This window comes from Cebidichthys violaceus, unplaced genomic scaffold, assembly GCF_023349555.1.
Source record: "Cebidichthys violaceus isolate CVI_PGR_0920_01 unplaced genomic scaffold, fCebVio1.0.p SCAF_177, whole genome shotgun sequence".
NCBI classification, from domain to species: Eukaryota; Metazoa; Chordata; class Actinopteri; order Perciformes; family Stichaeidae; genus Cebidichthys; species Cebidichthys violaceus.
This window is the reverse complement of record NW_027176348.1, coordinates 3,625-17,761: the sequence shown is the minus strand read 5'-3', so window position 1 is coordinate 17,761 and position 14,137 is coordinate 3,625. Positions and strand designations below refer to the sequence as shown.

At 45.9% G+C, this 14,137-nt stretch overlaps 1 long non-coding RNA gene across 1 annotated transcript in view; it reads left to right on the top strand.

The window, feature by feature from the left end:
* The window catches only part of LOC137874227 (uncharacterized), a 31,267-nt gene extending 17,926 nt beyond the window's left edge, over positions 1-13,341 (top strand). The window contains exons 3-4 of the long non-coding RNA XR_011103277.1: positions 12,222-12,328; positions 13,206-13,341. This is a non-coding gene — a long non-coding RNA (uncharacterized lncRNA). The remainder of the gene's footprint in view (positions 1-12,221; positions 12,329-13,205) is intronic.
* Positions 13,342-14,137: the final 796 nt, after the last annotated feature.

Below are 14,137 nucleotides of genomic sequence, written 5' to 3'. Positions count from 1 at the left end.
CACGTGTGTGTGTGTGTGTGTGTGTGTGTGTGTGTGTGTGTGTGTGTGTGTGTGTGTGTGTGTGTGTGTGTGTGTGTGTGTGTGTGTGTGTGTGTGTGTGTGTGTGTGTGTGTGTGTGTGTGTGATTTGCATGGTAATCGTTCCCTACCACCTAAACTTTGTTTTGGCGGCGCAGAATAAAATGAATTGAACTGCAAATGTTGTGCTCAGAGATATAATGTACTGAGTGAGAGCGTCTGACGTTATCCGACTCTAACCTCATCATCCACGGCATTGCTGGTATGATGATGTCATCCAGCTACCTGTCGTAGAATCGTGATATTAATTCAATACACCGGGTCTTAACACTCTCAACACGACCAGGTTGTGGAATTGACAGCAAACAGTTGTCCCCCCCCCCCGCTGTAGTCTCAGATTAGCAGAAGAGATAGTCAGGTAACACATTGCTACATCGCTAGCTTGTTCCAGACACTTCCTCCACGGAGCGTACAGATGTGACAGATTCAGGAGGAGAGGGCACCGCTGCAGGGCATGCCGGTGTGACTCCGTTTGACATGTTCATAATAAAACGTGATGGAGAATGTAATTCACAGGCTGACAAGCCAACAGCGCTAACAAGTTCTTCAGAAGTCTGTGTAGAGAAAGCTGAGATGAATTGCAATTTCCCGAATCTTTCTCCTGAATCACATCCTGCGTTTGACTCCTTTTTTACTTTGAGGCTTTCATATTTAGCAAATATCGTCAAATGTCCCGTTTGCTTGCCTGTGCACTGACGTCTTTGGCACTAAGGGAGGGACAGCTGGACCACGGCTGTGTCTCCATGTCCTCGCTCCAACCCCCCCCTGCAGTGAAATACTTGTATCGCGTCAACGTCTTATCTCATCTCCGTCCTAGCGGGCCCCGCGTAGCCGCTTCAGCTTGACCGCTGGGCTCGACCTGCTCCTCTAATAGAAGAGGGTCTGTTGCTCCCGTGGTACGGTCCTCCTGCCGCAATGTTTTAATTAAAGTACCTGCTTCAGAGGAGGGAGGCTCAGAGGGTGGGAGACATCTGCCCTCGCAAGCACAGAGACAGATGGACATCTTTGTGGGGTCCTTTAATGCTAATTATTATGAAGATGAGAATGTCTTGTAAGGCGTGTGATGGCTAGCTCTGTTCTGGTCCGAAACCATGAGACGAATAGCGTGAAAAGACAAAAAAACTATACATGTGTTCATCCGTTCATTCATTTCTTCTAACATCGTAAATACTGGTCACTAATATACTCTACATTTTATAAAAGGCGGGACGATTTCCCAAAGCAAATACTTGTTAGTGGGACCATGTTATTGTTGGTCTTTTCATAAATCTAGACTTTAGTCAGACTTATCCTTTCACCATGATGCCTGATTCTGATTTGCATCCGAGTGTTGTTGTAGTTTGTGTCATTTCAAAGGATATGACAGCCTTACTTGCCCTTTTTAATGACAATACATGTAACAATTTAATCTCTATTATCTAGTATTTTCCATTTCACTCACTTATTAATGTTGCTCTTGTGCAGCAGTCTGTTTTAGAACGATGATCGTGTAAGAAAACAAGACGATATTCACGATAATAGTGTTTTCCCTGTTTCTGATGTAAAACATATATGTTGAGATTATCTCATTGTTAATTCATGAGATCTTCAGATGAATAATAGATGATGTCCTTTGAGACCGGCGCCCTTGTTATTGAGAGAATTCCAGATCACATCGGGTCGGCTCGTTTTCCTTTGGTGGAGAGCCTTTTTCAGAACCGGCCGCTGATCCATCATGTTGCCTTGGTATTGCACACGTCATACGTCATCATTTAATATACATAGTGTACGTTCTGCTCCAGTCTGCTGTAATGTTTGGGTTGGACATGTTCTGTACTGTATGTACATTGTCAGTCCTGTACGCTGGGCTTAATCCAGGACTTCCCTCGTTGTGATGAATCATGAACTTGATAAACATCTCACTATTTAAATTACTAAGACAATAATTACTCTGCATGAAACATGTGAATATCATACTTGGTAATGCTAGAACAATGCACTGTTCACTACGATCTTCTGTGTTTTTAAAATGGCAATAATTAAACATCTGCTACATTTCAATTATTTCCACTTGTGGGTAAGAACGGCCCCGAGCCAACGGGAGGCTGCGCCCCTATGCATCGTGGGTACGAGAGCCTGAATAATCAAGATAATTATCTCCCTCAGCAACATGGTTCTTCAACAGGAATTACCATAAAACATTGCTAATTTTAATGGGCGACCTAATGCAACTCAAATAATTATAGCAAGATGGGACGAGGGTGGAGGAGAAGTGGAGGCACGCTTGAGTCGTTCACCCCCATTTAGAGGGAGAGGAGGGGGAGGAGACAGTAGTTTGTGAATCAAAAGGTGGAGTCGGCTCTATTGTCACTAATTGATTCTGCTGAAAGCCTGTCGAGCAGGTAATAAGGGCCGTGAGTGATCAGCTGATCACTCGTCTAGTTAATGAGTAACTTTATTTTATAGATTCTGTTTTCTCTTTTGTGATTAGATTTGTAGAAAGAAGAAAAAAAAAAGCCCCAATTTTGCATTTTTCCCTTCTCTTCCTCGCACACAGACTCCCACACAAACATGACCGAAAAGGTCAGGCAATTAATCCAACCATAAACCACGATAAATTACCCCAACCACTTTTTACAGAATAATCCATAACAATATCAGTGCTGGTTGGCCAGCGCTGTAAACACAGGCGGCTAGATGCTGCATGGCTGCCGAACACTGCGGTGGAAATAAACTCCCACAGTTGTCCCTCGATGAAGGAATGAAATCCAGGGTCAAGTTGTTCTCATTCATCCTCTTTCTTGCTCTCAGTTGGTTTCTGGTGATTTGTGGAGTTTATGGTTTGTGACATGTAATGCTAACGGAGTCCCTTTTGTTTTTCCCTTTCTTCTCTGTCTCAGCTGCACACACTGGTGCAGATTCTCCTCAGGGTGAAAAGATCCAGAGTAGGGAACTTCCTGTCATCCTTAGTTGGATGCTGATTTTTTACATGTGATCTTCTTTCAACATGCTTGCCGTATCTTAATAAGATCCTACAATAGAAACCACTCTTCCTCGTTTTTTTTTGTTTTTTTTCTTCTTCCTCAAGATCAAAAGTCCTCAGAGAAGTGCTTTAACCCAGTCACTCATCGCTGATGAACCTGATCTTCAGTGAAAGCGAGTTCTGAGTAGGAGACGTGCTCCCAAAGGCGGCAGCTCCGGAGCCGAGCGCACAATATCAACCCGGCCCTTAACGAAGCCGCTGGTAATCGCACTCGTGCAGGACGGTCGTCTCTCATTAGCGCTCCGGTTGGAGGAACGCTCTGCGACTCTTTGATGTCGTCAAAGATTCTCACCACTGTGTTCAGAACAAAGAGCGTCTTCCTGTAAGATAAGGGGAGGAGGACGCTTCCTTCTGCTGCGCCGAGGATGTCAGGAAACCGTTTGAGTTATGGAACCCTTTGTTTTCGGTTCCAAAACAAATTATAGAAGGAAAAAAAAAAAAACTGAACTGAATATTACTGTGATCTCTTCTGCGGAACCTAATATGAGAGGGTGAATCCTTTCCAGATGGGTAAACACGCAGCTCTTCTCGTAAAACGGGAAATAACATGAACTGTGTTTTCCCGGTGACGGTCTAGTGACCTGTGCGGGTTGTTTTCCCGTCCCTCGCCAAGTTTATGCCGATGATCCTGAGGTGAACCAGCGGGGATGAATGGATGGCTGAGCAGATAGTTGCTGACTGATGTCTAAAGCACTTTTATGGTCGTGTTTTTTTTCTTTTTAAATGTTCTGAGGCATACCTGGCATTTGATAAGGCTCCGTTTTCCAGGTCGCGCTTGAGACAGGATCTTGTTTTCCACACTTTGGCGCTCGCTTCCAAGGCTGCAGTCTGGAGATAACACTGGGGCTGGAGTCGCCAACCTAAAGCCACAGAACAATTGGAGAGGGGCTAAGAAACGGGAGAAGGAAAGCAGAGATTGTGAGGCAGCGCGGGGGCTAACTTATTTTTCTTCACTCCTGTCTTGGGGGGGTTTTTTGGTCACACATGGGAGCTTCCCACGTCGGCGCTGATTTAAAAGGCACCACCGCTCTCCTGCCTTCAGCGGAGCGGCCGCAGGGGATAATACCAAACAGAGAGGCTTTCTTAATGCTATGCATACCTGGAGGGCAGTGGAAGTTAGTCAGTTCGCCCCGCACTGTTGGCTCCCTTTGTTTTGATGGGAAACAAATACAAAGAGGGGGGGGGGGTTTGACATTTCTCACAACAGTTTGACTTGTAAAGTAGTTTTTGCTTGGCTACTGTAACTGGAACTACCAGAGAATTTACAGGTATGTGGTGGTGATTAAAGATGAAGGCAGTGTTCAAAAATAGGTGTTGTTCAACCAAGGGCGCTGGAAGTAGGAGGGGGGTAGGAAGTGGGGAAGGAGCCCCCCCCACACACACACACACACACACACACACACACACACACACACACACACACACACACACACACACACACACACACACACACACACACTTTACACCCCTGGCCTTATTCGGCGTCATGGCTGGTGTGATCCAGTCACAAGACGGTCTCCAGCTCAGACTGTTTCAATGAACACAATGGACTGTGTTTATCCTGCTCAATGAGCATCTTTCTGTCTGTGTTTTGCATCTTGTCAATTTTAAAGCATTTGCATCAGTGGTCATGTTCAGTTGAGACGCCACAGTTTTGTATTTCTGAAGCTTATTTGACATCCCTTTAACTGCAAAGACACGCTGTTGAAACAGGAGAGGCTCTTGATTGCTCTCCTCTCCTCCTCAGTCCTACTTAAAATGCCAAGTCAACATGACCTCTGTTATAGAGAAGGTTCGCGGTCTTGTTAACTCTTACTTCATGGCAGTCGATCCAATATTGGTGAGCTGTTTCAGCCTGGGCCGAGGTGGTGGACCGGGGGACATGCTTTATCCCCCCGCCGCCACCAGCCTGTGAGACGAAGTATTCATTATTTCGTCTTCAGTTTGTAGATTCATGTCATTACTGATTTGCACATTGGTTCTTCCCATAGAGGGAAGCACCAGAGCTGGCCATCAACGGTGGTGATCCTCAAATACCAAATCTACTGACATGATTCGGTTGGAACTGTGTCTAGCTCATAATGAAACCATTAATTCTCGTAGATGGAACTTGTATGCTTAGCTTGTGCGCGTCTTATCGGTACATATTGGTGAAGCGTCTGCGGAGTTTCTTATGATTTAATCTGATATAAACCAAGGTACTGAATGCTCCTGGTGACGATGGTCAGGGATCAATGCTCCCCGGATGGATCATCTGCCAGTGGCCAAACACACCGGCGCACACGTTTTAAACCGGCATAATTATACCAGGAGGAAATCAGCTCTCAGCTGAGGGAAATCAAGGTTTTAATTTAATTAGAGATAAGACTGCGCACCAAGATATGCAATGTGTAGGTCTTTAGGTTTTACAAGCCGGTGGGCCGGGCGTGGCGGCTCCCTGGAGGAGAATCAAAAACACTGACTGCCGTACTGTTAACATAGAAACCTATGGGCTCTGCCTGCACAGTCGAGTCTTTGAGTGATCAGGTGAACGTCGTAGTCTGGATATGGAGTGACATTGCTGCAGATCTGTGTCCCCCAGGTTAATTACAGCCACACGGGCTTTCAAACTGACTCCAAATCAGTCTATTGACAGATGGCAGGCCTTAGACCTGCCGCACACAGAAACGAACGATATCCCTGTGGAATAAAAAAAAAAAAAGTCTAATTAAAATATTGTTGCTTCCATCCCCCTGCTGTGACACACACACATACACACACACACACACACACACACACACACACACACACACACACACAGGAGGCAAAACTTACACTCATGTTGGCGTTAACTGCTTCACATTTATTAACTTCCATCTATTTCTCATTTATAAGCAGTATATAAAGCGTTTTATGCATTTACTAACGGCTGTAACTCCTTTTTATTGTGTTACAAACCGCGCAATGAATATACTGCTTATAAATACTAAATAGGAAGCAAGCGTAGCCATTATGTTCTATGGTACAATACAATTTACAGCCTTTTGATTTAAAAAAAAACAAAACAACAAAACAATCTAATGATGCCATTGTGTCTACAGTTATTTAGCCCCCTGCCATCTGTTTAACAGCTTATCATTTGAGGATCTTGGGGAAACTACACCTCGTATGTGCGCACGTCCAGCGTTAATGAAAGCAGTAGCGGTACGAGAGCCTGAGCTGCGGCTGTAATGCGGCTTTCTGCTACTTAAGCAGACCTTTTAGAAGCGGGAGTGCAGCTCTGGGTTTTACAGCTCTCAGTAGACGAGCAGGCTATCGACGGAGAGCAGGAGACTCCTCTGAATTCTGATTACAGCCACTTTGTGACACCGGGGGGACGGGGAAGGATGTCTTTAAACCAGCCATAAATATTCACAGCAACTTAATTGTGCGTGCTGAAGTGATATAAAGACCCAGCAGCATCACACTTCTGGGGGAATTGATGCTACAGAGTACTTTGGCACCTTGCTCGGACTCGACTCGCGAGAAACTCACAGGAACAGTCCGTGTCATGAAGAATTGCCGGTCTGCAGTCTGCTGTGTTACACATGCAGCCCTGTCCTCATGTCTTCATGTCCTCATGTCTTCATGCCTCCTGCCTGCTGCTGCAGTGGCAGCTTCCCTCAGACTCCACCTCTCACCTTCTGCCATCGTTCCTCCTTCACGTTACCTCCCCCAGTTTTTTTTATTGACTCTTTCACTAATTGCGGGCCGCATAAACAAAGCATGGCGGGGACTTGGCAGTATAAAATGCTTAGATAATTAGTTTTTGCAGTGGGGGGGGGGACTGTGTCTGTGGACATCGATCCGACGCTTCGCTGTATTGAATGTGTGAGGGAGGGACTGCGGTGGTGACAGGTAGCCCGTCTCATGGATCACAGCCTCTCGTCAATACTGCTCCCCCTCTGCAGCGGTCCGCTGTGGAGCGCTCTGTAGAGTGACACAGGTGCCCATTGATTTCGGGGTAATGCAAGGGAGGCATTTGTCGTGATTTAACGTGATTTCGGCGTGCTTTTCATCGGCTTTGCATTGTGCCGACGTCTTTTGCCAACCTAGCATCGTGTCTTCATTAGTGAAAACAGAACAGCTCGTCAGTAACGACTCTAGAATGGATCTATCAACTGATCCGCTCTTAAAAAAAAAAAAAAAAAAAAAAGTGTCTTCCTGTGAAGTGGTTTTGTGTTTGCACTGCTGTGCTACAGGTATTTTCTGGCAGCTGGTATATGTAGTCCTCAGCATGGTGTGACACACGCCAGCAGTCTAGAGCGGGGTGTTCAATTACAAGTCAAAGAGGTCGAGTTACTACAATCTCCTCCACGCAAAGATCCAAACCTCATGATGTCCATCGCCTACTGTACGTCTACGCAATAAAACGTACATTTCCAAACTCATTTCAGCAATTTTTATTGACAATTTTCAGACTAGGACACGTTTTGCATCATATGGAACTTACAATTCAAGGGAAAGGAAACAGGACACCATCTCTTCCTTAAATACTCTTTAGGAATAAGTCCAATTGGGGCAGATTATTATTCTCATTCATTTAAAATTGGTTAACGGTCCAGCTAGAACCGGGTCAGGACTGTGTTCTGATCTGAAGGGTTCATTTTCTCCTCGCTCACGTGGGAGGGGGAAGGTTTTGCGCGTGTCTCTGTGCAGCAGGAATGATGATGGTGATGATGATGGGAGCGTTGGGGTGCAGGTGCACCGAGAGCGGGAGGGGGGGGGGGGGTGACCTTGGCCATGGTGGGGACCACAGAGAGGAGCCAGCCATCTGTCTCGTGCCACGAGGAGGTGAACCAGCATCATTGTTTAGTCTGACTGGGTGCGCTGGGGGTCACTGGGAGGACCAGAGCTCCCGGGCGGGGACCAGAATGGAGCTTCATCAACACTGACTATGAAGAGAATGAAGATGTAGACCAAAAGTGTACGATAAATTACGCCCTGAAATGTTCAAACAAGCTGTTATCTACTCTGTTGTTTTGAGAGAGCGCGGTATGAAATATAAGGGCCGCTACGTCACACAGAGAGTCAACCTCGGTGCCCTGTTTCTATTCACAATCCTCTTTTTATACCGACGAAATAACCCCGGCCACAATTATTTAGTCATTTTGATGTGGCAGCCTATAACCCTCCACCAATCTGCGAGGCCTTTTTTTATTGAAACCACGACGAGGAGAAGCCATTTGGACATGATTTGCTTCCTAACTCGATTCAAATTGGGCTTTTTAATCTCCCATCTTTTTTTTGGAGTACTTCACGATTGTGTGCGTCACTTCACCCCTGTTCTGTTCAAACCTCGTTCTCTTAGTTGGAGAAAGATGGATCCTCCTGCTCCAGCCTGGTTTATATAAAAAAAACATGGAAACCTCAAGCTGGCTTCTTAGTGAGACCGCGGCGCACACACAGTGCTTAAAGATATCCCTCTCAAAGCAGTCCATCCAGTAGTGGTTCACATCTGGAATGACCAATTAGCTGACATTGCCGTCCATAAAGCCACACCGCTATCATAGCAAATAATATAATGGAGTCTTAATGAAACACTTGTATAAAGTTTTTATAAAGTCGTAGTTATGGGGTGAGTTTTTACAACCACTTTAAATGTGCGTTAGCGGTGAGCATGGATCATATATCAGTAGTAGTTTACGGTCTAATCTGAGGAGCTATGAGGGACTTCATAGCTCACACGGCTTTGGAAGAATCTAAATATGTAGAAATATAACTTTTTCAGACATTTGATCATTTTTGACATTTTCTTGCCGACCAGTTTTTTCCCCCCAGTCGTCTGCGGTCTCCCGGGAAGGACCCTGGACCAAATTGGGTTCTTGTAGCAGACAAAGAGCTTTTGATGAAGCGGTCGGACTGACAGGGACATGGCAGGCTTGCAATCAAGGTGTTAAATGATCGCGGGGCCGTAATGTCTGTCCTTTCAGTTTAATCACAAACCCATAGCTCAAGTTCTACTTGGCAGTTTCAATCACCGTCCCCGTTTCCTTTCACACGGGGCTTGACCCTCTCAGCTTGCCCCTCTTATATTCTTCACTCTAATGACAAGTTTCACTTCTCACCCCGCGCTCATTAGTCACCTTTTGTAAGCAATAACACCATTGCAGCTCCGTCTATAAATTCGCAGGGACATGGCCGCATAAATGAGTCGCCTTTTTTTTCATATAAAGCTCAGTCTGCGCGACTACGACCATAGTGCGGCCGTTTCATGGCGTTGAAGCGTGATTTGTTAAAACAGAAAATGGAGTTCTTATTATGTGCTAATCGCGCCGACTTCAAAGGCTGAGCTTTCGACTTCCTGGACTTTAATTTCAAAGACGAGTGTGCAAAACGGCAAAACGCGAGGGAGTTCAAAGGTCGTGGCGGAGCTGTGGTCTGTCGGCCGCTCAGCGGATAAAGAGTGACAGGGTGGCAGCTACAGCGAGCGCCTCATGAAAGTCACCGTAAAGTAGTTTTACAGCTTTGCATAGTAAAAGTGACCTCGTCACATCTCTGTACACACACACACACACACACACACACACACACACACACACACACACACACACACACACACACACACACACACACACACACACACACACACACACACACACCAGGGCGAGATGAGGACCGCTGAGCGGCTCCGCCTGGCTCTCTGCTGTCACTTCCTCTGTTTTATGGGAGAAGTTTGTGATTCATCGGTTCTGTGACTCTATTTAAATCGGAGAATTCATTATTGAGTTTGCAGCGATGTGGCCTCTCGCTTGACCCACGGTGCAGATTAAAGCAACTTGCATCCTTTTTCTCAGACTCTAATTTTCAACATGTCACAATTCATTTATACCGAGCGAGTCAGCATGACCCCCCCCCTCCCAAAAAAAAAAACATGAAGGGAGGTGATGAGGCCATATTACACAAACTGCCTCCTTTTTGAATGTTCACCAAACACTCAGTATTAGGTAGGTTGTGAGCTACAGATACATTTTAAATGACATTGTTTTATAAGCTTGCATTAAGGATCATTTTATTGGGGCTTTTTTTCCTTTTTAAGTCTGTTATTTGTGCTTTTATGCGGTGCTTACGTGAAACTTTACACTGCCATCCTTTTTAAATGAGATAAAATAAATGAAGAGAACGGTTAAAATGGTAGTTTCCATTGTTGTTAAATTCAGACAAGTCTATTTTATGTGGCTAGTTGGTTTATTGGAGGAGAATTACAGAGTCTGGTCTGGTTGGTTCTGATTGTCAGCAGGTAGAATAAAAAGCAAAACATGTTCTGTAATAATATACACTTTACTGTTGCCATGGACTACACGCTGACATTGTGGTTTAACTCTGCTGTAATGTGTAGCCTTACAGGTGTTTGGAGCTGCATGGGCTTCTTTAAGCTGATGTGTCTCAGAAATGGTTCATTTCATGGTTGGCACAGTACCCCCCCCCCCCCCCCCCCCCCGCATTGAGTGAGGGTTAAGCCTGTGTAAATGCACAGGTTTCTTGAACAGCGCACACCTCTGACATTCTCTGGCGGCTCTGGGTCCAGCGTGTGTGAAATGGCGTGTGGTGAATCCCGCTTCTCTTTCTTTTAGCGTGGCTGGCACCCCTTTCTGATTTCATAGGCTCCATTACTCTTCAGTCTGGACCAGAGTGTGCTTAAAGGCCAGCACATCAGAGAAAATGATAGTTTACATTTGAATAGACGGTGCTTTTTTAGTGCGATGTGCCGCCTTTACCGCGAGAAAAACATGTAGACCATTAGATTTTGCTTTTGAATAAATTGTGAATTTAGAATGTAATTATGGTGACATTTAAAAGCTAAAGAGAGGGAAAGACACACCTCTGCTCGGTAGTTGTGCGGTCTTGATCGGACAGTTTTATGTCTTGGATGGAAATTTACGACTGCGTTGACGTAGCATGTAGCAGCATGAGCGCCGCACAGAGTGAAGCACACTGTTGCTATCAGATTAAAGTGTCTGTGACCCTCGTGGCCAGCGCACAGACGGACGTCCATCCAGAGCACCCGGTGTCCCGTGACCGTAATCTTGACCCTTGACCGGGGGGGGGGGGGGGGGGGGGGGGTCGCTGACCTTGACAGAATCCCCGACCTTGCAGAAGATGGAGCGCGGACGACATCGGCTTTTAGCTCAAGTGATTTTCAGATGCACTTCCACCCGACACTGACGGATGACGAGCGCGAAGCAACGAGACCGCCGTCTATTTGACAGTAATCCTCACTTGCTGCGTTTAATACATATAATTAGAATTTGTCAGATAGAACCAAGCACATCTTACATACTGAAATTGGCTACCTGCCCGACTCCCATTGTGTGCTCGGATAAAAATAACATTTTGAAATGTGTTGATGCCAAACACTGGCAAACGGGTAGAGAGAGAGAGAGAGAGGGAGAGAGCACAATATGAAACAGATGCCGCCACAGATGGAGGATAAACAGGCACATACATTTCTGTTACAAAGCAGAACTGTCACTAGCAGCAGTAAATGATAATTGTGTTTGTGGCAAAGTATGGATTCAGAGCCCGGTGTCTCGTGGGTTTCATGGTATTCCTTTCATCTGTCTTACTGCGGAGAATGGAGCGTCTCACCGTGGCCTTTGATAGAGTTCATTTGACACACTGAGAAAGAAATGCTGTTTGACTCTTTGCTTTGTTCTTACCTATCCAGTCCTCCAGCAGTGGTACGATGCAACTCTGCATTACCGACTGTTTTACTCGACAGAAGCATTATTTATTTAATAAGTATTTATGTGACTATTTTGGGAATAAAATCTGTGCTGCTCAAAATTGCATCATCGTGTTGAAATCAGTTAATTCATTAAAGCGTAATCTAAACTATGTATTTTTCCAATCAACACAATTACGCACCCCCCCCCCCAACGACCATCTACTGAGTGAAGTTCATCTGTGATACCTGTTGTCTTATTACTGTAAGTGAGACGCCCAGAGGAGACGTTTAATACGTCCCCTAGTGTGATGATTAGATGCAGGAAGTTTTTTTTTTTGATTAACTGCCCAGCAAGGATATGAAATTACAGCAGCTGTCATCCCGCCGCTGTATTTATTATGCAGCGTTCTTACATTTTGGCCGCTGTGTTTTTTAGGGAGGAGGCGTGTGGAGCAGGTGAGACGAGGTCTGGAGCCGTCACCTCCTGAGGGAGCCCCAGGCGGTGATCTACACTCTGGCAGCACACCCGCAGTCTTCAGCACGGTGTGTTATGACACGCAATCACTAGAAAGTCTTCTGCTGTCGCTCCTCTCTTTGTCTCCATGTAGCACTACTACCCCCCCCCCCCCCCCGCGACCCTATGGCTGTCTGCTTTATTTGAAGATTTTTTGAGGCTTTGCTTTGTGTTTTAATGCTGCGATTGAATTTGCATTTGTCCTTTTTGTATGGCAGTGCTTACATGTCTCGCGGTATAGAAGATCCAGATGTGCATATTTTCGTAAAAACCCAGAGGCCGAGCACATTCGGAGTACTGGAGGGATTATAACAGCTGGTTAACCTGGATACCTTTCTCTACCAAACCCCTATTACAAATGAAACCTGCATTCATGCTGGATTCAAACATCTGAATAAGGTCGTGTTTCATTGTATGTGCAACATATGTCCCTCTTTCACTAGATTGTTTAGTCTTAATTCAATTGTATGATGTGTGATCCCTTTCATATGGCTTTGGGAGAAAGGTTAATACTATTTTATTGTTTCTTTTTAGTCACCGGTCAAGAAATAGAAATGTCTTCCAAGTGCAGCTAAATTAAAATGCCAGAGAATGTTCTGCGGCGAACAGAAAGCAGAGCCACAGTACGTCATGGTATCCAGTTATCTACAGCTATAAATACAGTGTAAGCACAGTAATGTAGTGTTGTGTCCTGCTTGTTTGGGAGGTATACTGTCCAGTGAAGCCTATTCTATTACACTCGTCATATGTAAAAACCTTTTGGAGTGACTTATTTCTGCTTTTAATAGCAGTGGAGTCCCGGCGGTTCACGAGGGAGAGAAAAAGGCTTCAGCATGTTGGTGTGCGTCAGCCTGCAGCTCGCCGCTGTAGGCGCTGTGCGTCTGACTGCCGTCTCCTCTTTTACAGGTCACTCATCACGGAGCCGGCGGTTTTTGGCACCGACTCCAAACGCAGCCGGCTCTCAACCCGAAGCCTCCTCCTCTGATCTGCTGACTCACTCTGCACACTGGCGAACCGTTCCGTCCAGGAGGGAGGAACGGCAGCGAGAGGTAAACAGTGTAGCTGAGAGGCTTGCAGATGACAGGTTCGGCAGTACAGAAGCTCTGCAGCTTTTTTTTTTGCTTTTTTTTAAGCAAAGGGCAAGCACTCAGGGGTTACAAACACCCACGCACAAATATTTTAGTGCGCAGACAAATATTTGAGTGTGGGTGTTTGTAACTGTAACACACAGAGACGGGGGGAGAGAGGGAGGGAGAGAGAGAGAGAGGGAGGGAAAGCACAAGAGAATATGCTCTGTTTTTCATGCCCTGGGCGGTAGACATACCAGGAGCGACAGAAATCTCGCCAAGTGGGATAAGATCATAAAACTGCAAGGCACTCTCCCCTCATTTTCAACTAAATGGCTAAAATGGTGTCCGTTATGTGGTGTAGTAGGTGGACCCAAACGCACACTTGCACAGCAGGTTTAATCCAGCCAAGGACTTTATTTAAATGAAAACATAAACACAAAACTACAGCGAACTCACACCTGAAAACGGTCTGGACAGGGAACAGAACAGGACGTTGATCGGTGTGCTCCGTGGCGCTACGCGGATCGGCCTCTTCGCGCTGGTGAATACCCGGGGCTCGACGCGGCACGGCAGGAGAGCAAAACACAGCCAGAGAGATTAGAAATGATCTTCACTGAAACAAACAATTTCAGACTTACGTGGCCCAAATTCAGACCGGTAACCAGGACGGACTGACGGCGTGTCGGCTGAAAGCTGGGGTATTTAAGTCAGGCTGGGGATGATCATCAGAATCACCCACAGCTGAGCCCAAGGAGAGGGGCGTGGTCG